Raw genomic sequence first — 25,520 nt, 5'->3', positions numbered from 1 at the left:
AGAGTTTGTTTTATAGGGAAGAGTAGAGTTTACTCTTTTAAAACAGCATAACCTCACACATCTTCATTGTGGGGTGTATTTGGTAGATTTTCATTGTGGGACACATCACTGTGGTCCCTCCCATTGGTCTCCAAGCCAGCATTATAAACTATGAAAATCACAGTGAGGAAACCCCCGTCATTGCGGCTCCATCAGGTTATTGTTTCCCAAAAGATATCTGGAAAGGAAAACCAGGAAACAGTCGTGGCTTGACTGGAGGTTATAGGAGATGTCAGATGGATGAAGATCTCAAGACGTAGTAGCTTTATGACAAGAAGTGAACGTGTGTCAGAAAGTTGTTGTTCTGATTTTGTAGTTTGACCAACAAGATTAAAAGCGGAAGAGAGCACAGCACGGTGCATCTTTTGTAGCCCTTGAAATGACAAAAGATACAGTGCCGAGTCATCCTGTACAAACATCAACCGGGAGAGAATAATTTTGCAAAGTAAGAAACGTAACATACTGTGTAATGACCAAATATAATACTAAACCCGTTGAACAGGAGAAGCGAGGCTCATAATGGGAAATGTCTGAACAGTCAATGCCTATAACTGCCACAATTTTACATTGAAGCAATAAGTACAGTATATGCTTCACGTATGTCCCCAGCAGTTCTGTTTGCCCGTCGCACAGTATGCTGGTGAAAGGCGATGGGGTGGAGCTCAGGCTCAAATGAAACTTCCTTGCCGGGTTATAGCATTATACCCCTCCCCGACCAGGGTTGGGAGGGTTGCTTTTAAAATGTAATCCGTTACAGTTACAGGTTACCTGCTAAAAAAATGTAGTTAGTAACATAATCCAAATACCATAATATTAAAGTAATGTAACTGGATTACTTTTGGATTACTCCAATATTGAGTATGCTCATGAAGACAAAATAAAAATAAATATCACCACAATGTATATTCTGTACAATGTGCCCCTGTTATATAGATAGATAGATAGATAGATAGATAGATAGATAGATAGATAGATAGATAGATAGATAGATAGATAGATAGATAGATAGATAGATAGATAGATAGATAGATAGATAGATAGATAGATAGATAGATAGATAGATAGATTAACCGTCCAACTGTCTTTTTATTAGAGAATATGTTTCTATGTAGTATGGAGTTAATTAAGCTGAGGGTTGATATTTTTACAAGGCTGCAATGCCAATGACAAAGCAAATGCTTCAAACAGATTATAATCACAGCATCACATTCAAATGCAAGCGCAAACTGGACTTTCAGTGGAGCTCAAATGCTTCCATAATTGTTTTTAACCGCAGAGGGGATGTGTGCATTTAACTGTATCACCCAAAAATAGTGTGATGGGTGGAGCCTCATGCACTAAATAAATCTCTTCAGTATGTCCCATCATAAAACTAAATTAGGTTTGGGTCTTTCCATAAAGGATATTTATATAGAAATATTTGAAATTGAATACAGACAGTCTCGTGGATTCTAGAAAGTCAAAACTCTGAGGTGATACAATATAGCTTTCATTGAACATTACCCCACCCGCAGGAAAACCTTTCAAACTGTTTTCATGACCACCAAAATGGGAAAATATTTCCTAAGTGTCAAGGAACTGACACTTTGCCAATGTTTCTATCCATCCATCCATTTTCTTAACTGCTTGTTCTCACAAGGGTTGCAGGGGGTGCTGGAGCCTATTCCAGCTGGCTTCCGGCAGTAGGGGGGGGGGGGGGGGGTACACCCTGAACTGGTTGCCAGCCAATCACAGGGCACACAGAGACAAACAACCATCCACACTCACAATCACACCTATGGACAATTTAGAGTGTTCAATTAACCTGCCATGCATGTCTTTGAAATGTGGGGGGAAACCAAAGCACCAGGAGGAAACCCACGCAAGCACGGGCAGAATATGCAAACTCCACCCAGGCCCAGGAAGGCCGAAGCCTGGACTCAATCTTACGTCCTCTGGACTGGGAGGCGGTGCTAACCAGTCAGCCACCGTGCCGCCTCCAAAGTTTCTATTTATTAAATTTTTTTAACAGGAATTAACAGCCTCCTAAAGTGATTATCATATCAAAATTTAGGTGACTGAGTTGTTCTTTAAAACAGTTAACTTCATTGTATAACAAAAATGTTAGTTAATTATTTTTTTTTGTATACTCTTATGATGCATGTTCACCTTACGCTTTCATCGCTATGACCAAATGCTTAATAAGTTTTACTTACTATTATTAATATTGGTCAACTTGGACAGTATCCGACTGTACATATGTAACCGTTAAGAATGTTCAAAATACTGATCTGAGTCGACCTGTATGCATTGTAGAGCTGGGGAATAACTGTGAAACCACCATTACACTTGGGACTTACCCCAGACTGGTCAGCGTACTGTCCCATGGTTTAAGTTGTTTATACCCTTTTATACTTATGAACAGATCATAAAAGCCCAGGAAAAAAGTCCAGTCATTAACCACAATCCAACCAACTGGAATCAGTCAGATCAGCAGCTAGCATATACTGGCCTTATAGCTGCTCTCTGTAACTATTTTCTCAAAAAAATCTTTACATTGTTTTTTTATGACTGAAACATCTTCTAATTAGTAAATTAACACTTTAGCTGTTCACAATGGATACTCCTGCAAGCCTCTGACCAATAGTTTTCAGCCTGAACTTGGGTTCAAATTTCCTGCCCTCTGTCTGCGGATGTGACGTCATGCGTGCATTGTGTACGTGAAGAAGTGTGCGTGCAGTTTTATTTTTTTTTTTATCAATAGGTGGGAGTAGCGATTCACAATTGAATTTTCTGCATTCAGTAGCTTTAATTCCTAATTCCTAATTTAATTCCTGATTCTACTGTTTTCTCATAAAATCCCCAATTTGTCTGCAGCCAAGGGTTATTATAATTGTGGAATTTTCATTATAGTTAGTTTTTTATTTTTTATTTTTTTTAAATATAGTCAGTTTTCATTAGTTTTCAGAGTGGCTCTGTTAGTTTCTATTTGTTTTAGTTATTTTAAAAAAAATGCTTAGTTTTAGTATTTGTTTTTATTCATTTATTTTTTTTATGTTGTGTATTACTTGTGTGTAATATTTAATAAACAACATGGTAAGATAAAAAAACAAAAAACACTTCTTACCTAGCGTTGCGTTTCAGCTGAATTAAATGAAAAAGCAGGCAAGGCGAGATATTGGAGCCAAAAGTCAAACAAGCAAAATTGTCACCGAGACGATGTCACTTCTGTGCGACACACTTTCAAAACTGGTTTATATCGAAATAAATATACTTAAATCACATTTAAAATCAATCCTAAAGGCTCATGCATTAAATCAATCACCAAGATGAGGACTAAGGACATTTTCACTAAAATTATAGTTAGTTTTAGTTTGTTTTGTAAATGTAGTTTCAGTTAGTTTTCTTTATTTTTTTTCGTTAATTAAATTGTTTTTTGAATTTTTGTTTTAGTTACTTTGTTTTAGTTAACTAAAATAATATTATTATGCATTTTTCAGTCATATCCAGCTTGGCCGCGGCAAGAGCCCAGCTGAGAAGACTCAGAAAATGAAATACTCGGTTAATGTGTATTGATTCAAGGAACCGTTCATTGAGGCATATATATTGTTTAATACAACATATTCAAATTTGGCGTCCCATTGACTTTAACAGTCATTAAAGAACTAGAGCATACTGAGTATCCATTTGTCACAGTTTGTGGGCAGTTTGGTCTCAGTTAAATCATTTACTGTTGGCAGGGACGCAAGTGGCAACTCTTGTTGCCAACTTAAGCGGCCTTATTTAGTGACCTTTCCGACACCTCAAGCAACTAGTTTCCCAAAAGGCGACAAGCAACGAAACTAGTGACTTTTCGTGGCGTTTTTGGAGATTTCTGGAGACTGAGATAGCACCACAGCAAATCAGCCCCATTACACTTTTCAATTAGTGTAACGATCCGTATGTGTCTATTTTAACTACTCTTACACAAATTTGGTTGTCACTGCTCTTATTGTTTTTATTGCTGTCCTAAATTAAAGAGTGTTTGTTTCATTGTACAGTAAATTTAAATTCCCCACTTATACGCTACAGAGTGTGTGTTGGTGTAAAATTATGTCCAGACAAGGAGGTGTTATGCAACCTTATCCTGTATACCGTTTTAAACATGGTCTTCCTTTACATACGTGAGCATGTGATTACATGTTTATGCACGTGTGTTCCAGCTCTAATTTGAAACATTTTAGGAAAAGTAGAACTAACACTCATGTGGCTCCCATTGGATCAGCCAAGTGTAATTACAGAGCACCACACAGTCGAGGACACTCCCTGAGACGAGGCCCTGCTGCAGGGCCGAGGAAACAACCTTATATGGCCACTTCCTTTGTGTGACTCTCGGGCCAAAAGTCCACCTCAGTGACCTGCAACAACCTTTTTGAACACGCTGAAAGAAAAAGAAAAAACAATTGGAAATAGAACAAAGCATGACTAAGATGTAAGAAGTACTGGCAGGTTATGTGGCTTTGCAGTTACGGTAAGATGTAGGTCTCCAACCTCTTCCTGATTTAACAGCATGAAGTGGCCTGGTACTTCTCAAACTGTAAATGATGACTAACTTTTATTTAGACAGCTGATCTACTCCCAAAACAGCTGATTCAGTATTGCTTTTGAAACAGTCCTGTTTTCAACTTAATTAAACTATTAATTTTAAATTATATCAGTTAAAGGAGCCATTGGTAGTATAGTGGTGCATTTGCCTGACTTTTGTGCCGGCTGTATGGGTTTCGTTGTCAATGACAATGAGAATGGTTTTCTAGCCTGTGATTGACTGGCGATGGCGACAAATCAAGGGCGTAGTCTGTGTTTTGTCTGATGTTGACTGGGATAGGCTCCAGCTTTCCACAACCCTCAAGCTGTATAGGAAAATGGATAAATGACAAAAAAAAAACAATTTAAATTATGTGCTTTGTCTTATTTTTACTGGCTTATAAAATGACTGATGAATGAATGATTTTTGACTGACAAAACAGCAAAAATAGTCTAAATTTGACAGACATTTGCTTTTCTTTCTTTCTTTTCCATGTCTGATATGCAACAGTTTCACATCAATTAATACTCTAAGAAACGTATTTTCCATACACTTGTTCATTAATTTGTTAGTGTTAAACCTCATTTTCCACATTATGCTGTTTCAGGGTTCATGGTACAGCAAATATCATTGAAGCATGATATGAATAGTTCAGGGCCAACCCTTGGGGAGCCCCATGAGTGATTTACAATTAGTTTGATTCCATATGGTTAAACTAGATGACTATCAGTCATATCTCATATAATATCATACTGTGATCTACAGTATCAAAAGCTTTTTTAGTTCTATAACAATCTTAACAGTAAATTATTTATTATTTATACTATTGCTTTTTCAAATTCCATGACTACCATCGAGGTGGTCCTTTTTTCCCCCTCTAAATCCACATTGGGTTAACCTAACAAGCCAGATTGATAATTGTCGTTCACTCAAGGGAGTTCTTCACATTATCAATCTGGAACTTCACTCGGCAGATCCGTTCGGGAAAGGAGGGACATACTGTACAATACTTTGAGCTGATTGGACGATGCAGCATCGTGCACATTTGTTTTGACCAATCATGGCAACGGATGAAAATGTCCTCTTCGGTCTCGTCTTAAGAGAAAAAAAAAAAAAAACATCACGCACCACTCGCTTTTCAACATTCAACAAGGAAACAATTAATGACAGTGTACATTCGTATGTTAGGCAAAAACTATTAATGCTAGATTTGAGAATTGAGCCCAGGTGTGTCTCACCAGCTGCCAGCCACACCCACCCGCCTGACCTGCCAGGAAAAAACAGACCTGCCATGCACAAAAGGCAATCATGACAAGTGCTGCACATTAGATTTTTTTGTTTGTTTTTTTGTCTGTCTTACTGGAACTTCATGTTTTGTGTGTTTTTGGGTTACATGAGTGGGCATTTTGAATTGTCTGTGTCATCTGAGGTTTGGCTCAGACTCCAGGGATGTTCCCTTTAAATATACTTAAACATGCTCTTAAAGACGTCACTAAACGTCCTGTTTTTGTTTTTTCTTCCATTACACCACTTGACATAATTGCATTAGCTGACATGTATTTGTGCTTGGCATCATTTTATGCTCGTAGGTGTGAGCTTTTGGTACGGAACGTAAAATAGGGTGAGCTGGGAATGTGTGAATCACTCTTTTCTCACAGCTTGTTTGTATAATCATCAGCAACATTAATGCTGACTAATTCCTACATGATATACATTATTATTTCTGTTGCCATCCTGTTATGAAGACATAATTTCTCAACTGTAAATTGCATTTACATATACTGTACTGTAGTATATATGTACATTGATGGTCTATACAGCACTTTTTTTTTTTTAATTGAAATTCATCTGAAATTTCTCAGAGACTGTCCAGCATCATTGGATGCTGTCATGCTGACTTCAATTAAAATTCAATTCAATTTTTAGAAATTAAATCGTTAGGAACAGGAATGAGGTGTTCCAGACTGAATGCATCCTTAAAAAAATATCTTAATCAATAAATAGTATTGACTTTTTCAAGGCAATACTGTAGGGTAGTGATTAGCATGTCTACCTTTCTCTGCCTCTCGCCCAAAGTAAGATGGGCTAAAGGCTTCAACTCACCTGCAACCTGAATGAGGACAAGCCAAAATGGTCAGGTGGCTTTTTTTCTCTCTTTTTTATACCGTTTTTTGATACAATTAATAATTATATTTTAACATTAAAATATAAATTCAGTAAAAGAGCTTCTAAATAGTATGTGTTAACTATCAAAGAAACATAAAATCAAAGCATATTGTGTTGCCCAAAATGAGTTTATAAGGCTCGTCTTAACTCCCTGTCCCGTCATACTCTCACCTGTGGTTCATGACCAAATAATTGTTTGTCCTTACAAGTTTCATAACACTATGATGTTACATAACTGACTAGAGTGTGCGTGTGTGTCTTTTCATTGAAACACAAAAAAGCACAAAAACTTTCCAGACAAGGTGCCAAAGATTTTACTGGGGTGAGATGAGAGAGGGAGCTAAATATACACTCTAAATGTCTGGATCTGGGAATAGTCAGCAGAAGTAGACGGACTGCCACATACTATGCTGTATGTCTACCTCCTATGTTTGCGTGTGTGTGCGTGCGTGCGTGTGTGCGCGCGCGCCTGCGTGTGAGTGTGCGTGTGTGAGAGCGTGAACACACGCACACACTAATTCTAATTAACTTTTTTTTTCTACACTACACAAGAAATAAGTATTTTTCGCTTAATATTTGTCAACATTATCTATTTAAACGCCATTACAGCTTAGCCTTTGTCATGACCAAGGTTACTGTATATTACTTGACAATTACTGAGAAACTTTTCTAAATGGAATCTTGTGTGGACACCCTGCAATATCTAAACTTTACCACTGCATGTCGCCATTGTTCACTTTGAAATACAATACAGTATTTATTGGCCTTTTTATCTTATGTAACATTGTACAGTACTCTGTTGTATCTGAACACTAGAGGGCAGCATCATTCCTCAATGATATATGGCATTGTAACATTTTTGAATATTATTGTAAATATTAATTATGCAATTATTATAAACAATGGCTATTATTATTATTATTATTATTATTATTATTTTGGTGGTGGTGGTAATAGAAACAATCAATAATCTCTCTCTCTCCCTCTCTCTCTCTCTCTCTATATATATATATGAGAGAGAGAGAGAGAGAGAGAGAGAGAGAGAGAGAATATATATATATATATATATATATAATGGGTATGAATTGCCTTATAACTTATAACTGTGAGCCACTGTATTTATTAAGCAACCTGTTGCTATCCATTTCATGTTTGAACAGCATTAAAATAAAATATTGAGGATTATTGTTCCATTAATATAACATTTTTCCGTGCTTAACGTGTAAACCCTAACCCTAAGTAAGACGTTTTGTTGAATATTTCCATTAAAAATTGACGTTTAAACATCGATTCATCCGCATATCGCATTGATTCGAGCCGAATCGATTTTTTTAAATATATATACACACACAAACACACACACACACACACACACATAATTTGCATTGTATAGTACAAAAAAAAAAATCCATTCCTTTTCTGTTCCACTTTTCCTCACAGGCATGTTGGAGCCTGATTTTGGCCCAGAGGCCGGGTACGCCCTGAACTGCTCACCAGCCACATTCACATTCACACCAAAGGACAAGTCAGAGTTTTCAATTTAACTATTATTTTGGAAGGAGTGAGGTGCCCGGAGTACCTGCAGAAAACCCCAACACACACCCAAGTACTCGTAGAACATGCAAACGCCACACAATTAGGCCGTAGTCCGTATTCGAGGCTTATGGTGTGTTATTAGACAATTCAGTCAGTCACCTACTGAATCAAATCGGTCAGCAATAAATTGGATAAAATTGCATTTCTGTATACCCGAAGTCATGTTCTGAGCTAGTGAACGCAAAATTATGTTGATTACGCATGTGTCCATGTCAAATGTTTAAAAAAATAATATTTAATACATTTTTGGACATAAGTTTAAAAGTCATTCATTATCAGTCACATAACTGGGTAACATTATTTTAATTGAATTAAATAAATTGTAGAGAGGTCTAAAAATCTGAAGAAAAAACTGCATACAAGGAAGGCATGAGTCAGAGAGTCCGCTCATTGTCGCTGTTGTGGTTTGACATGTTTCCTGTGACTGCTAAAAATAGTGCAGTGTGTGTTGATCTATGTGAGACTGTGAGAAGCGTGGGTTGAACCAACGGTTCTTGTTGGACACGCTTTCTGTCACTACAGGGGAAACAATAACATCCCCTTTGACAAAATATACACATTTGTTTTTCCCTAGCCAAATCAAGAGGAAATGTGGTCTCAGTTAAAATTCATTTTGTACTAAAATGCTAACTGGTGGGCAACAGAGGCAGAGGTTTTAAACCAAGATGTTTGTTGACATCGAAGGCTTTTGAGCATAACACGTATTACATACCAGAGGTGGGAGTAAGTCATTGCTTTGCAAGTCACAAGTAAGTCTCAAGCTTTTATGAAATGCTTTTGCCCATTAAATGTAAATATATATATATATATATAAATTTAGAACGTGGCCATTAGGATTTATATTGCACTTATAATGCACTTGAAGTTGTGTTCCTAAAATCCAAATGGTCATATTAGACTTATTTTTTTTCCGTTTTTTGTTTTGTTTTAAGCTAGTGTTTTATAAAATAATTAGAAATGAAGGCATAGTTCTATTTATTAGTTTTTAATAATGAAAAAATAATACATTTAAGTGCAATTTAAGGCACATTCCCGTCATTTAAACATGGAGAGTAGCATAGGTATTGAAAACAATAAGAAAAGCAAGCGAGCTGTCAAACTACTGCAGCCAGCCAGGCACCCGATGCTAATGCTAACAACTAGCTACTAGCTACGAATGCCGGAGGCTTGTACCGTATCATACAATGACGGCGTAATTAACTTGTGGTTTCTTTGCGTCTAAAATTAGCTATTTAATATACTTTTTGGGTGGCGTTATAATAATGGTGGTAGACAATATGTAATTTCAATAAAAACGTCAATAATGCAAGCCAAACCGTCAAAGGGAAGTAGTCAAGCTGGCGTTCACGCCACCATGCAGGCAGACTTCAATGTAAACTCCGCCAAGGCTGTTGCATTGGTGTCAATGTATTATTTGGTCAGCTTTATTTTGAAGTTTGCCTTTGCGTAGGCGGCGTGTGTTTGCGCTTTTGAGGCTTCACTGACATGTCTGAATGGCGTGTTGTGTCAGCCCAGCACGCACACGTACACGTACACACACACGCACACACACCGAGATATATATATATATTATGGGTGTGATATAATAATAATAATAATAATAATAATAATAATAATAATAATAATAATAATAATAATAATAATAATAATAATCTGAAGCAGCATTTATACTTTGAAAGGAATTTCACTTGGAATTTTATTTTTATTTTGTAAGGCCAAAATAAGAATAATATTGATGAAAGATGTGAAATGAGAGTGTGCTAAAATATACTGAAGCCGTTTCAGTATCACACTGTTGTACCAAAAGTGCGTAGTTTTTCACACCACCAATGAATAAAGATGACTTGACTTGACACCCCCTACCTTCTAGAGCAGAGGTGGGCAATCTCGGTCCTCGAGGGCCGGAGTCCTGCAGGTTTTGTAGGTTTCTCACTTCCAACACAAGCTGATTCCAATCAACAGGATCGTTATCAGGCTTATGCAGAGCTTGCTGATGAGCTGATCATATATCAGCTGTGTTGGAGAAGGGCAACACGCAAAACCTGCAGGACTGCGGCCCTCGATGCCCACCTCTGTTCTAGAGTCACATATTCACCTACACACCTTAGCCCATTTTTCTGCTGAGACATACAAATCATTAACTCCGGCCTACCATTCTTATCAAACAACTGCATATTTTAGGCACATGATAGAAACAGTTACAGTTAGACAATGAGAGTCTTTGACAAAGTTAACTGGTCCTTCCTCTTTGCTATTTTACTGTATATAAATCTCAGAGTTTTACTCTACAGAGAGGCACGAGACGATGATGCCCACTGTCCCCTTTATTATTTGCAATATTTATTGACCCGCTTGCATTAGCTATACGCCAGGAAAGAAGGATTTAAGGAATTCACTCTGGGGTTACAGAACACAAAATTAATAAAGCGGGGGCTGTGGGCCGGTGCCCCGTTCTGCTGCGTTGGGCTGGGGGCGCGGGCTGTGTTGGGGTGGGGGGCGCTCCTGACTCCTAGGTTGGCTCTCCGGCCGATGGCCCCTGCGGGGCCCGGGGGTTATGCATTGGTGCTGCCGTGGCCTGGGGGGCCCTGGGGGGTTGTGCTTGCTCTGTCCTGGCCGGGGCCGACAGCTCCCCTCTTTGGTGGAGGTTTTCATGCATACCAGATCCACCACACCAGCATATCTATTGAAACTCAGACACAATCTGCTTCTCTCTGGTTGTTGAATCAGTGGAGGCTGATGTCTGTGGATCTCACTCTGCTTCATCTATCCTTCCTTCCTTTCCTCAGTCTCTCCTTTGGTTTCTTGAGGTCTCCCTAATTTGTTGGAATTTAGATGATTCTGGGGTTTGTGAAAGATTCTAGTTGGTAACCCGGTGGGTAGTAGGTGATGTCTGGTCGGTGCTGGATTTCACTTTCCTTTCTTTTCTTTGATCCTTCCTCGGGTCTCCTGACAAACTCACGACTCTAGCTGGATTCTAAAGTATTCGGTTTAGGTGAACGGTATGGGATTTTTAATAGGTTTTAGGTGAATTAATGAGTACACACTCACACGCACGCACACATGCACATACAAAATAAAAATAAATTAAAATAAAATAAAATAAAAAAAAGAGAGAGCAATGATGATGACATGTCGAATCGGTAAAATTACCGAATGAACAATACTGAGCTCTCGAAAGAAAAAAGAAAAAAAGACAATGAGAGTCTAAGGAAATGGTGAATATTAACAATTATATTGCCATTACAGTTGATGGCTAAAAGCTTCATTAGTTGAAGAAGCTAAGCTAACTCTTAATGTATCTGCTAACTACATTGGATGGAAAACTCCTCTTTGTCATTTTCATTGTGGGCCTGTTACAATTGCTCATATGGATGTGTTGTGTACCTTCTCTACCAGTTACAATATGACAATAGTATAATATTTGACAATGACAAAAGCCAACTTGCAAAATAAACATCAGAATAAGTGGCACAATGCTGAGGTACAAATGAGTGTAAGTGTGCTGTATGTGTGAGTGCAGGCCAGAGGGTGTACGGGAAGGGAGGGTTGATTGTGCCAAAGAATGGTACGAGGGGAAAAACTGGCCATGGGTGATAGCCCTCAGTTCCTCTTCCAAAACCACAATCTTATTTGCTTTATCTCCATTTGCCTGAACTTCTATTATGCTTGAAAGCCACCCATTGAGTTCCACCTGAAGTGTTGATTTTCATTTGGACTGTGTTTGGTTAAGGTTTTGTGTTTTTGTTCTGTTTTTTGCCTGTATAATGCTGCTCATTGTCAATTTCACATTTGTGGTTACTAGGCTACTGTCATATAGCCGAAATGTTTTGGTTTTTACACCAATGTAAGTTTTCAATGACTAATCACTGTAGATTTCATAAAAAAAAAATTAGCCAGATTCTCGCTGTTTGTGTAATTGTACGCATCATCACCACCACCGGGTGTAAGGACTAGCCAAGGCCAAAGAATGGACCACAAAGCAGACGGAAAAAGGTTGGAACAGTAACAAAGGCAGTTTCTCAAGATGAAGAATGCCATGCACGGCCTCGTGAACTCTCGTGAAGTACACATATTCAAGAACGTCCTTCCTAAGAACGTGAGTCTCTTTGTAATAGGAACAGCTGTATACACTGATCTATTTCCGCAACAGCAGCACAAAATGCCTCTTGGGATAATTTCCCAGCCGAGCCTTGACAAGCATCCAATTGATGCTCCTTGGTTTTAAGCCAGTGTTTCTTAACAAGGGGCACGCGTGCGGCGTAACCCTTGCTGTACATGAGCACCTTTCAAGGGTTACATGCAAACATTTAATAATCTAGTTCCAAGATCAATAATATGACGCAGCCACACCAAAATGACAACAGACGCTCGTCATGTTTGCAGGGTTGCTGAACAGCTTCCTCTTTGGAGTTAATTGCCTCCAATTACCTTTTTCTTTTCTCCTTCTTGATAAGCAGAGAAAGGGATAAAACAAGGAGGACTCTCCTCCTCCAAAAAGTTGAAATACACTTCATTTATTCATTTATTCATTTATTCATTTATTCATTTATTCATTTATTCGTTTATTCATTTATTCGTTTATTCATTCATTCATTCACACATTCATATTATATATTCATATTATGTATTCATATTGTATTTTGTATAAAAAGTGGATCGGAAAATGGATGGATGGATGAATGAATGAATGAACGAATGAATGAATGAATGAATGAATGAGATTGTGTTATTAAGTGTATTATTAATGATATTTAAAGTTTAAACGCCTGTTTAAAGTTTTTGTGGTAACTGTCATAAGAGTTAAGGCAGTTTTTTTTTCATTCTGATTAGTATTTGTTTTTATTTATAGCTATTACTGTACTTATTTATATTCAAACCAATATTTTTATTTTTAGGTGTAAAATCAAAAGAATGCATTACAAGTTCAAATTAAGGAAACAAAAGTAAAATTTGTTTCATTTAATAATCATCAGTTGAGTTAAAGGGGAAATCCACCCCCCAAAAATTGTGTTCTATGCAGCCCCACTGGTCTGGTATGGTATTCTGGTTAATATTGTTTTTTTGTGGAATATGTGTTAAGCAGCAAAATCCAGCCATTTTTATCAATATCAGAAGGCGGCCACTTTGCCACTTGCTGTCGAGTGAAAATGACATCACAGCTGCTCTGGTCACAGGTAATGACAGGTAATCACAACTCAGCTTCAGAAAACAGGTGAGCTGTGATTGGTGGTTGCCTGAGCCCTGAGCAACTGTGATGTCATTTTCACTCGACAGCAAGTGGCAAAATGGCCGTCCCTGAGATGGATAAAAACGGCTGGATTCTGCTGCATAATTCATATTTCACAAATGTAATATTAATCAGAATGTCATGTTTAGACTAGTGAGGTCACATATAACCTATTGTTGTCAAGAAATGTTTAAGGTTGACTTCCCCTTTAAGTTCTACTTATGGAAAATCATCAACATGCATAAGTGGGTGTGCTCATAGTAGCCTAGGACAAAAAGGTTTGGGGGTACACAAGCCAAAAAAGGTTGGCAACCACTATCTTAAGACGGCTGACAAGAACAACTTCCAGATATTCCATGTGTTTTTCCTTTATGCGTACTTTCTCCTGGAACAGTAATTGGGCCGAGACTGATGACATTTCATGAGATCACAAGGATGTAAGAACAGACAAGAATGCATGCTGAGAAATAGCGACTACCGTATATTCTCTCTCTCAGCTTTTTTGTTTTGTTTTAGATATCAAAATAATATTCCATAGTAGTTATTTTGTGATTTTTTTTATAAAGTTACTTGATAACAGAAAGGTGTGGCTAGGGAACGCCGCCCACCGAGGAAGGTTGTTGGCAGAGAAAAAAATAAACACTAGAAGCAGGCCAAAACCCCAAATATGACACTATGGTTGTTTTTTACGCTTCCAACTTGGAACCTGCCTCCAGGAATTATTTCCCAAATTCATTGATGGCGATATACTTTATTCTGGCTACTTTAAAGCTACCATTTTGGCATTTGGCCTTGTTTAAAAGGAATGCCCCTTCAACCAATTTCCGCTTCTAGACATGCTTTCAGCTTTGTCAGTATTTCTGCTTGAGAGCTGTAGTCTTATTTTTAGATCAGACCAATGCCTCTGGCCATCCTTTCAGGTTTTGTCTTGAAAACAATGATGAGAAGTAACACAATGCTAAAGACAGGATCTTGGGCAAAACATCCATTGTCTATGAGAGGTGTTTAAAATTCTATACCTGTAACTTTTATCAAGTCGGTATCTGGGTGAAATAATCACTAGCACTTCCAGTTCTAATCTAAAAATACTTTTCAAACTTGATGTCCGAGGTTATTCAACGTCCAGCTCCTAGCGTGCGTGTTTATGACATCATTTCTGAACAGATGTTTGAGGGAGTTACAGTATCTGTAAAGAGGAAGTTCAGAATTTGACTGCTGTCAAACAGGCACACTTGTAGTAGGGATTTGGGCATTCAATGGAACTGTGTTTCGTTTCGTTGGTGTAATTGTTTAACCATCTGAATGAAAACCACAGCTATTTTCTTCTTGTGGCGAATGGAGTCTGCTCTGACGCAGTGCACATTAGCTCTGAAAAGCCGTGTCAGGAAGTGATCTGGGCTGGAACTCAGCAGGACTGAGAGCTGCAACGTTACACGCAGAGGAGCTGCTCAACTGACGATAAACTAGATGGGTGAGTTTCTTTCAAAATTGAAATCTCATTTATCATACTTAACACTTAACTTTTATACTTTCATTTGGCATTTACTTCAATGTTTCTTGCTTATGAAAAAATTGTAAAACATCTCTGAGAGTTAATGACACCTTTTTGTCTGCTTTTTCTGCTTGTTAGAAAAATGTAACCAAAACAATTGGTCCACCCACAAAATTCACTCATAAATTCATTAGAAAATATCATTAATAAATGAATTTTTGTATCTCAAAGGAATTTAAAAGTATTTTTATTACATTTACAGAATACCTAGTTTATTTCAATTAAAATGATTCAAAATCTTTTAAATGTATATTTACAATTATTGAATTAAAATTATGAAAATAATATTTTCATCTCATCCTTGCTGATGTCAATGTTTGTGTAACACATCAGTGTTTATATTTTACACATATTAATACAAATAAGCTAAATTATACTCCCAAAATTTTTTTACGCAACACTTTTGTTTTTGCTGCCATTTTTTATGAGATTAACTCAAAGATCTAAAACTTCTTCCACATACTACACAAAAATATCACTATTTTTCCTAAATCTGTGATAGTGGGCCCTTCTCCTTTGCCGAGATATTCGAATCCACCTCACATGTGTTCCATATCAAGATGCTGACTAGACACCATGATTACTGCACAGGTGTGCCTTAGACTGCCCACAATAAAAGGCCACTCTGAAAGGTGCAGTTTCAGAGTCTGGGTTTGGAGTCTAGGGACTCAGAAAATAAGTTTGTAGACCTACTGGCTTGTTTTCTGAGTAAATTAAAGGAACAAAGTGTTCCCTTAATTGTTGTATTTTTTTTTTTGTAGTACATACTATATATACATATCATATACACTGCTCAAAACAATTAAGGGAACACTTCGTTCCTTTAATTAGTATTTTTTTTGCAGTATATTATGTACACCAATCAATATTCAATTGAATTGAAAAAAAATCTGAATTGAATAAAACTGAACTCTTGTGGATAAAAAAAGAATTGATTCAGGAAATTAGTATCTATATCAAGCTCACCACCAATTTGAAAATGAGAGCTACTTCTCTTTACTGATTAATGTAAAGGGCTACCAGTTTAAAACACACTTATGGAATAACACATTTGCTCAAATTACCTTTAATTATATTATAATAAAATGTTATTATTATTCCTTAAGATATTCATTTATGTGAAAACATTAATCATGATCATTACTTCTCACAACAATGAGGAAACAGATAAATAACAATATACAACACTTTATTTCGATAAATTAAATAAAGTGTGAATCATCTTAAGTACCAAGGCGACAACCTCCCTAATCCGTCCATCTAACAAATCTCAATTCAGCTCTGCTTACCTTTTGGCTTTGACATGGTAGTTATTCACCCCTTTGAAGTTGGGCTAAAACTTAAAACGTAAAACAAAATAACCCCACCTGCCACCGTTTACACTACCAAACTCAGCTGCACGCTTACACACGTAATGGAAATGTAGCCAAAAATTTATTTTCCCAAGCTTAAGGAGTACAGACGTGTGACCACACCAGGCCACCAGGATTGCCACATTTGGTGACATGAGAGGTTGTCTGAGATGGGCCACCCAGACATATAATAGAACAGTTGGGTTGCATTAATGTTTAAAAAAAAAAAAAAAGAAGAAAAAAAAACAAGGACTCTAAATCTGAGGGAAGTGCAGCCGAGTGCTGTTGGCCCTCGCAGGATTTGCTCATAGCATCGTTACATCTGCCTGAGTGGACAAATAAAAGCGGACAGCTAGTAGTGCCTGATGACAGTGTTGTGTGAAAAAAAAAAAAATCGTTTGTGGGATTATGATGTAGACCGGAACACAACAAATCCTGGAAAGTGGCCTGCATTCTCACCAGAGCTATCACCTATTTTGTACATGTGGTTAATGGTGGAAATATCACTGACAGGATATCCAGACTCATCTAACTACATGTGCTACAACCCATCCAGTCTGTTTTAATAGGCCTATATGCACAGTACTAACACTATATTTATCATATTTGTAGCATAGTTATTAATGAAATAAATAAATGGAACTTCAGCACCACGTTGAAAACAAAAAGACATGGAATGATTTCAGTTGAATTAATGAGACTTTAGCTGTCTGCTAGTGCCGCAGTTTTACTTGCTGACAGACAAAGGCCTTGTGGTTTGAGACGCAGTGTAAGTGTAACTTACTGTAACAGGAAGTAGTCACACTTTCAAATGTCTGATAGTCCCCTTATCTGCTATATACATACTAATACTTATATACTACCTATAAAGAAATACCGACTTAAATTCAACATTGTTTAGAGTTCATTTTTATGGGCGTTTGTTTGTTAAATTACAGAAGAAACATTTTTGTTTGTCTCTAGCATTCTCGTTGTTACATGTTTTGTGAAAATTAACTGAATTAAAGATATGGTTGATAGATATAGACATTAACATTGGCAAAGTAACAAAGACATGATTAAGTTTTATGTTAAATAGGTCATGGGTGGTCTAATGGTTCACTAGATCACTCAGCTTCCATGCAGGCAGCTTGGGTATAGTTCCCATTCAGTCACGCTGTGAAATTAATCTAAATGATTGTCTCTCTCTATGGGCCCCATTTTCGTGCCAAGCGCAACTCCTGCGCAAAATGCAGTCCAACTGTGCCCATGGGTGGAGTTTTGTTTATTTTGGTATTTATATAGACGGGCGCATGGAGAAAGGTATGTTTGCGCCATTGTGGGAGTGAACATCTGACTTACTTTCTGGCCAATGAAAAGGCAGGAGAGATGCACACACAGACTTTGATATTGCGTAAGCAGAAATAGACTCACTGGAGTCCATGCAGAGGATCGACATGTGTAAAGTGTGTTTAGAAAGAACTACAAGTAGACTTACACTTGAGGATGATGTGGTTGACCAGGGCGAAAACTGTGTGCTCATATGTGGGGCCTATTTACTTTTTGCTCTGCGCCCGTTCCAAACTGATTTGTTGTTGTTCAAAACTCGGTTAACCTTAACCAAATGTTAACTTGGCGTTAAAGCTTCTCAATTAGGGGTGGCGCCCTCCCCTGGGGGTTGTGATGCCAGGGGGTGTGCATGTTTTTTGTTTGTTGCTAAACTAGAATAAAGTGTAATTGCACATCCACTACAGTAAGTGGCAGTAACGCTCTCACTGTTAGAGAACGCACAAGGAGTATTAGCTCCTCTGCAGAGGATTACTTACCGCAATTTTATAAACAAATGATTCTATTTATAGGTAAATATTTTCTTCCTCCAGGGGGGTAGCAAAAAAAAAAAATTGAGAAGCACTGTGTTAAAGTTACCACACCTAATGACCACAGCTAATTTTTTACCACTGGTGAACGTTCAAGTTGGTGAATTGAAATGAATCCTACTTCATCCATATTTTCAGAAGCTTTTGTTAAGTCTGGAAAACTTATTTCATAGATTTATTCAGGTTTATTCAGTAGCATGGCTCAGTGGTAGAGTGGTCGTTTCCCAACCCAGAGGTTGGTGGTTTGATCCTTGGCCCTTGTGACCATGTCAAGCAAGATAGCTGGGAAAGTGCCATACCAGTAAAAAAAAACAAAAAAACATTTTGATCTTATCAAATGAAGTCAAAAACAAACACTGAAAATAGGTAAACATTGCGTCTGTGTATCCATAAAAAAAAAATATATATATATATATATATATATATATATATATATATATATATATATATATATTTTTTTTCTCTCACCACGATAACTTTACAGTCTGTAATTTGATTCAATTAGATATACCGGTAGTATAAATGGAAAATAGTGCTCGGGATCGTTTGGAAGTAAACGTAATGAGTAGTTGTTTGATATATTGGTGCTAAAAAGTGCCGCTAAATTTACACTTTAACGGTGTTGTTTACTAATAACACTACAGACGTTCCCCAACTTACGAACGAGTTACGTTCCGAGCGATCGTTCGTAAGGTGAATTTGTTCGTAAGTTGCTTCAGTGCTATATTTTGTATTATAATTTATGTTTAAAGAGAATACGTACAATACTGTACTACGTATGTTAGAGAGAGAGAGCGAGAGACACACACAGTATGTACATGTACGTAATAAGATAAATAAAATGAAGTTTAACTTACTTTTGGAAGATGTACTCGATGCTTAAGGAGAGGAGGAGGAGGAAGAGGAGGATTTTATATTATGAGAGGTTCTTCGTCGTCGCTGGAATGGGCTTCAAAAGTTACTTCCTCCTCCGTAACTTCAATGTAGGAAGAAGTTGAGGGTCGCGGAGAAGAAGATGAGGGTTGATGAGTATCTTCCTTGGAGGATTTACTAGAAACTGTCCGAAAGAAGCGATCTAACTACGATTGCACAGTTTTCTTCTTTTTTCATCATAAATGATGCGGTAGCACTGTATGGCATCATTCAATTGATTTGCAACCTTTGTGCAACGTTCAATATTTGGGTCTTGCTGCTCGAAGAGTGCGATGGCTTTATCTATGAGCGACAGGCGTTTCTTCTTCTTCCCCCTCCTCGACACGTTGCTGAGCCTCCAATGCTGGGTGAGCTCTCACAGCGCCAAGCCTCGGTATTAGCGGCGGAAAGAAGCACTACAGTACTCGGAAAAAGGTGCGCAATAAAAAATCTAACTTACAGCATCTCTTTCCGAACATTTTTTGACATGCGCGCATGCGCGCAGACATGTTCGTATGTACCGTTGTTCGTAACACGAATGTTCGTAAGTAGGGGAGCGTCTGTACTAACCATGTTTTGAACAACGCGTATTTAACAGTTGGTTAGCAAACGGCGGTTTAAGAATGTGACCGTCAGTTAGGGGTTAACTAATGGTTCAAATAACCGAGAACTGAACAATCGGGCCCTGATTGTTGCACTTAGTATAACAACTCTGTTTTTGTGCTTTGCTGAGTCTTGGCATTCATACCCACTTCCTTCAGCCACCTGTCTCCCGTTCACTACAGTTTAAAATTTCCAACAAACTCAAGATGTTTATCTGAGTTTCAGAGTCAGGAAGGAAGTTGGAAGTGCAGTAGAGTGCAAAACTCACATCAAACTAAATTCTGTGAGATGTGACAAAGCTTCACTGAGAGATTTGGTTCTGTATAAGATGTGTGTTATTGTATCATTATGGAATATAACACATAAACATCATTATATGGGTTGACAGGATCAGGGTCACTTGCGGCTACTGTGGCTCCACAATAGAGTTCTTCTGGTAAGTCACCTGAAAGGAACAGCTCTTTTGGTTGACAACAGTTTTTCTGGCTGCAACGGATGGAAAGTCCCCCTGTCTTTCTCAGGTTATTTGTAACAGCATGAAGGGCATGTTTGTGTAGAGGTGTGGGTTCGTTCTGCAAACCAATCATATTGTGACTTACACTAGGCAGGAAGGAAAAGGCTTCAGGCAGCCGACCAATCACAAGGAAACCCCTGCAGGAAATGACTGACAGAGATCGAAGACTTCAAACCCTCTACGCAGAATTAAGGGAAGGCACAACTTATTCACTATTTCTTCTTACTTGGGCCTTCAATATGTCCTTCTAACCATAACGTCTCTCATCTCACAACAATTGGCAACCTGGTCTGCATCTTCCGTCTCTTATCTCAAAATGGATTCCACCTACCCAACTCTTGCTCAATACAACTAGATATTCAACTTCCATCAAGCCACGAGGGGCAAAAAAATATGCTTTACTGGGATTTTCTAGCACTGGCATGTATGTTCCATCTGTGAGGAAGAATTCTACATGGAGCTCCAAGCCAAGCACCAGGATGTGTTTTTATGAACAGAGGGATGTCATGTGAGTAAGGACTTTCCTGGTACTCTAGTTTATGCTATTGTTTACTTTTTGTGCATTATTGGGTTGTGTTGGGTTTTATATACTATGTGTGTGTATATATATATATATATATTTGAGCTGTCAAACGATTACATTTTTTAATCAGATCAATCACATCTTAGAATTTTGATTAATCACAATTAATCGCTTAATAAAAAAGACTTTTTTTATCTACATTTTTTTTCACCCCAAATTTGAAGAGCACCAGTTATGTGTTAATTCTTTTGACATTTAATGAGGACGTCTTCAACATTTTTTGATCCTCTGCCCACTCTCATCCTCCTCTTTTTCTAATCAGTTAATTACTTGCATAATTTAAAATGGAAAAAAATTACCCCGATATTTTGACATGAACAAATATTCTAAATGTAATACGCAAACATTCATTAAATATATTTAATAAACATAAATTAAATGTAGTTTTGTTTATTGCTCAAACACAACCTGCGCTACCTTAAACGTATCCGCTACCATCCTCTGTCACGCTAAAGGCTAATCTATGGTCAAAATTAATAGTGTGATTAATCTGCGTTAATTCATAATTAATGTGCTAAATGTTGTTTGAAAAAATTGTTGTCCAATTAAAGTTTTTAGCCACTACACTAGGTCAGTGAGTAAGTAAGAAAATAAAGTAGGTCTCTCAGTAAGACTGTCAATCAAGTGTGCGGTTTCTCAGAAGATCTTTGAATTGAAATTTTTGTAAATTCCTAACTAACGTTATTAATCCAGCAGCATCGCGTTTATAGTCTTAAGCACACCTCTTGTTTCAGATCTTATTGAGATTTAGTGGAGCATCTCAAATTAAATACCCACTCATACAATTTGGAATTTTTTCAAGTTGTTTGGGGGAACTGACATTACACGAGCTGCTGTCGATATCGCATGGGATATCAGATCAGTCCAGATGTCAGCGTGCATTACAATCTTCAGTTCAGTGAGCAAAATTAGATTTAGGATAAATGCACTATCATTGTTTTGAAATTACTTATGTGATATGACGTGCATATACAGTATATTAAGTCAGAAGTGGGCATTGCTTTTGTGGCATGTGTTTTCATAGATGTCAGTAATACTGTTTCAGTCAGATGTTGCTTACTGTGGATATTGTTATCTGTTTGAGATAACACTCCATGCCAAGTCAGTTGTTGTTAGGCAATTGGTTTGTGTTAGAAAATGGTAGATTTCCAGGAAGTGTCTCAGTTTGGAACCTCTGTCAGGGGGGGAGGATGGGCATGAAAAACTTGTCTTCCTGCCTTGTGCTCTTTCACTTTACCTCATTGTTTGCTTCAATATGGACGTACAAGTTTTTATTTACTGTGACGACAGTTGGTTGCAATATTATGCATTCTATATTTTCCCATGTAGGAAGTGACAGTACAAGTGAATACTTTTGACATTAACTAGGCTATACTGTATAATGTAAATGAAATAAATGTTTGAAAATAAGGCATTTAACTTGGCAACTCATCTTGAGTGGCTAACTTTATTTTAGTCACAGGAAATGTAGATAATCTTAAATGGTCAGATTGAGTGAATTGAGGTGATTTTTATTTATTTGTTTATTTTGGCAAAAAGTACATTAAGAAAGTTATGCTTTCATTTTGAAAATGGATGTTTCATTGTAATTTAATAAAATGCAACAACAACAAAATATAGAAATGAATTGTGTACATAACTATTAACAGGAAGGGCCCCATTTTCGTGCCCAGCACAAGTCTAGTGCAAAGTGTGGTCTAAATCTTCCATGGGTGGGGTTTTCTTTCCTTTGGTATTTTTTGCAGGTGTGCAGTTCGAAACATGCATTTGCACTTTTGTGGGTGTGAACACAGCTAACTAGGTTCTCGGCCAAGTGACTCCTCTCATTCCCTTTAAATTGAATCCATGAGAGTTGCATGGTTTAGAAGCATAAATGGACTCGCTGGAATCCATGCAGGAGATCGCAAAGTACTTTTATTAGAAAATGCAAGCAGACCTTCACAAGTGGATGATGCAAAGTTGACCAGGGAGATCAGATCACCCTGATCGTTCGTGTTCGTGTGTGATACCCCAACCCCCTGCCACATAGCTGTGTCGCAGTCAGGTAGATGATTTTAAAAATATAATAATGCATTCACTGAATTGCTTACAGTGGGTTTGATGCAGACTGTAGTTTGGTGTTTCTTAACCTTGTTGGAGGTACTGAACCCCACCAGTTTTCTCTATGCATTCACTTCATCGGAAAATAAAATATGTTTTCGAAACACATCACATAGCTATAGGGTTTACTGTCGAATAAAATGAGTTTTCATTGAATCTCGCTCTCTTCACCTCAAATTCAGAATATGTTCTTGTATTCTCCATTTCCATGCAGCTTGTTCCTAGTTTTGCTAGATAGCTAGTTGTGCTGAACTATAATTGGTCTACTTGGCATTACAAATCATGCAGTTAAAACTCTGTCTCCCATCACTCAACATTTATAGCGCATGTTAAAACTGCTGTTTTCTTATGATAGAACCTAGGGGTGAGCCCACAATTGAACCCTATGGATTACCATACATTTTGTTAAACATGTGAATTCATATCGTACATATTCATCTGACCTTTTTTTTTTTGCTCATAGTGCGAAGGGATTAGAAAGGAGAGAAGAAGAAAAAAATCACACAATTTACAATCACAACAGTCATAAGTTGACTACTGAGCGCATGAAATTCCCTGCAGCACAGATAGCAGCCAATAGGTGGGTTTCCATCCACCTATTTTTATTAGAATTTTCAAGAATTGTGAAAAATATGTCACGGTAGGGTAGTGTTTGTTGGAACCCAAAAGAAAAGAGCAGATCCAGCCAGGGCGAAAGTCACTCAATTTTAATCAACCAACAAAAAGCGACGACGACAAAAAGGTGTACGTCGTGGGCAAAAACAAGAAAACACAAAATCACGCCGGAGGGTGGATAAAACAGAGGAGTGTAGTATACAAAGTAGATGAAAAAAAAATGCTACTAGTCTACTTACTAGTGGTGTCCACAACACCAAGAAAGATTGCCGCTAGAACGGTAGCAGTATCAGACCGTCATGTATGGTGAGTAGCGTCACGGACCAATAACCCGACACTCCTCTCTGTTGCTGCCAGGCTTTTATTTTGGCCTGATGACCTAATGGGCAGCAGGTGTGTTGGCAGGAGCCCCAGCAACTGCAAGGGAGAAATCAGAAACAGCTGAAAATCAAAACATAACAACAGAAACTGAATGGAAACACCAGAAATTCGAAAAAGCCCCAAAATTCACCCAAAAAGTTTTTACGCTTGGAGGGTGTGGTTTTTGAAGCGTATCGAAAAAAGGAAAATGCGCATTTTGGCGATGGAAACCAACTACAAGACCGGATATACGTTGCACGTTTTGACTGATACTACGTCACACGCACGTTTGTCGTCACAATAAATGGTGGATGATAAAGTAAGATATGTTTGGGGAGACGAAGAAACACGATTATTTTTATAATTAATTAAAGAAAAAAAAACATTATTGCAAATTTAGATGGCTTTATTAACATCAGCTCTCAATGTAACGACACACTTCACTTACATGCGGGACAGAAGCCAACAAGACAAACTACTTCCGTTCAGTCCGTCAAAACCAACATTCCCACCTGGAACTCCCCATTGTCAAATACAGTATATCCGTCACTACAACGTCATCTCGCGGCGCATATTTGCAAAAGAAGAGCGGATGGAAACGGGCATAAGTCGCATTACCGTTTTGCGCGTTTTCACAAAATTTGCATATACATTTCAAAACATTTGGATGGAAACCTGACTAATGATGGCCGAGCAAGGTGTATCATCAAAAATCATATGAGTCAGGTGTGTGTCTTGACCTATGCCGAACCCGTGAGACTGACTCACAAAACCCCCCGGGTTTCGATTGAACTCAAGTTAAGAATCACTGCTAGTTATACTTATGAATGAAATATGATGACATCCACCATCCAGAGTGCAGAATCTTTATGTCTGCACTTCTATCAAATTACCCAAAATCGCATTACACCACCTGCGCCACAACTTAGACCTGCTTCATTTAGTCTACTACCACCTATATGTGCGGAAAATACAACTCCAAGAGCTGCTTAATCAACAAAATAAATGTTATTATTCACTTTGGGTTGATTCCAAAAACATGCAGCTTCACTGATGACTCTAGATTATGTTTAGATACTAATGTAAGGGTGAATGCTTGTCTATATGTGCCCAGCGATTGGCTGACAAACCAGTCCAGGGTATAAACCACTTATTGGCCCAAGTCAGCGGAGATAGGCACCAGCTCACTTCGGCCCTATGAGGATTAGCAATACAGAAAATGGAAGGTTGGTTGGTTTTAGTAGAGGTGAGTGTTAGTAAGAAGAAGCTATAGACTGTAGCTAATTGTGAGGTAGTAGTGTGATCTTAATAATAATATCTGAATTATTTCTAACAGAAAAGAGATAACAATACAATTATAGTGATATGTGTTTTAAAACTGAAACTGTCAAACAGTTACTGCACCATTATGTTTTAGTTTGGTCTGCTGCCTGAGGGTTGGATTTTCGACTGAGGAGGGGCAGGAAATCCAACCCTCCAGTTGATAAACAGAAGGAGAACCC

At 37.8% G+C, this 25,520-nt stretch overlaps 1 protein-coding gene across 1 annotated transcript in view; it reads right to left on the bottom strand.

Annotated features, from left to right (window-relative positions):
* Positions 1-19,299, bottom strand: part of spp1 (secreted phosphoprotein 1) — a 35,199-nt gene extending 15,900 nt beyond the window's left edge. The window contains exon 1 of the mRNA XM_077543103.1: positions 19,189-19,299. The gene's annotated coding sequence lies outside the window, so the exon portion shown is untranslated. The remainder of the gene's footprint in view (positions 1-19,188) is intronic.
* Between the last annotated feature and the right edge of the window lie 6,221 nt (positions 19,300-25,520).

The sequence above is a fragment of the Vanacampus margaritifer genome, chromosome 14 (assembly GCF_051991255.1).
Source record: "Vanacampus margaritifer isolate UIUO_Vmar chromosome 14, RoL_Vmar_1.0, whole genome shotgun sequence".
Lineage (NCBI taxonomy): Eukaryota > Metazoa > Chordata > Actinopteri > Syngnathiformes > Syngnathidae > Vanacampus > Vanacampus margaritifer.
This window is presented reverse-complemented; position numbering and strand designations above follow the sequence as displayed.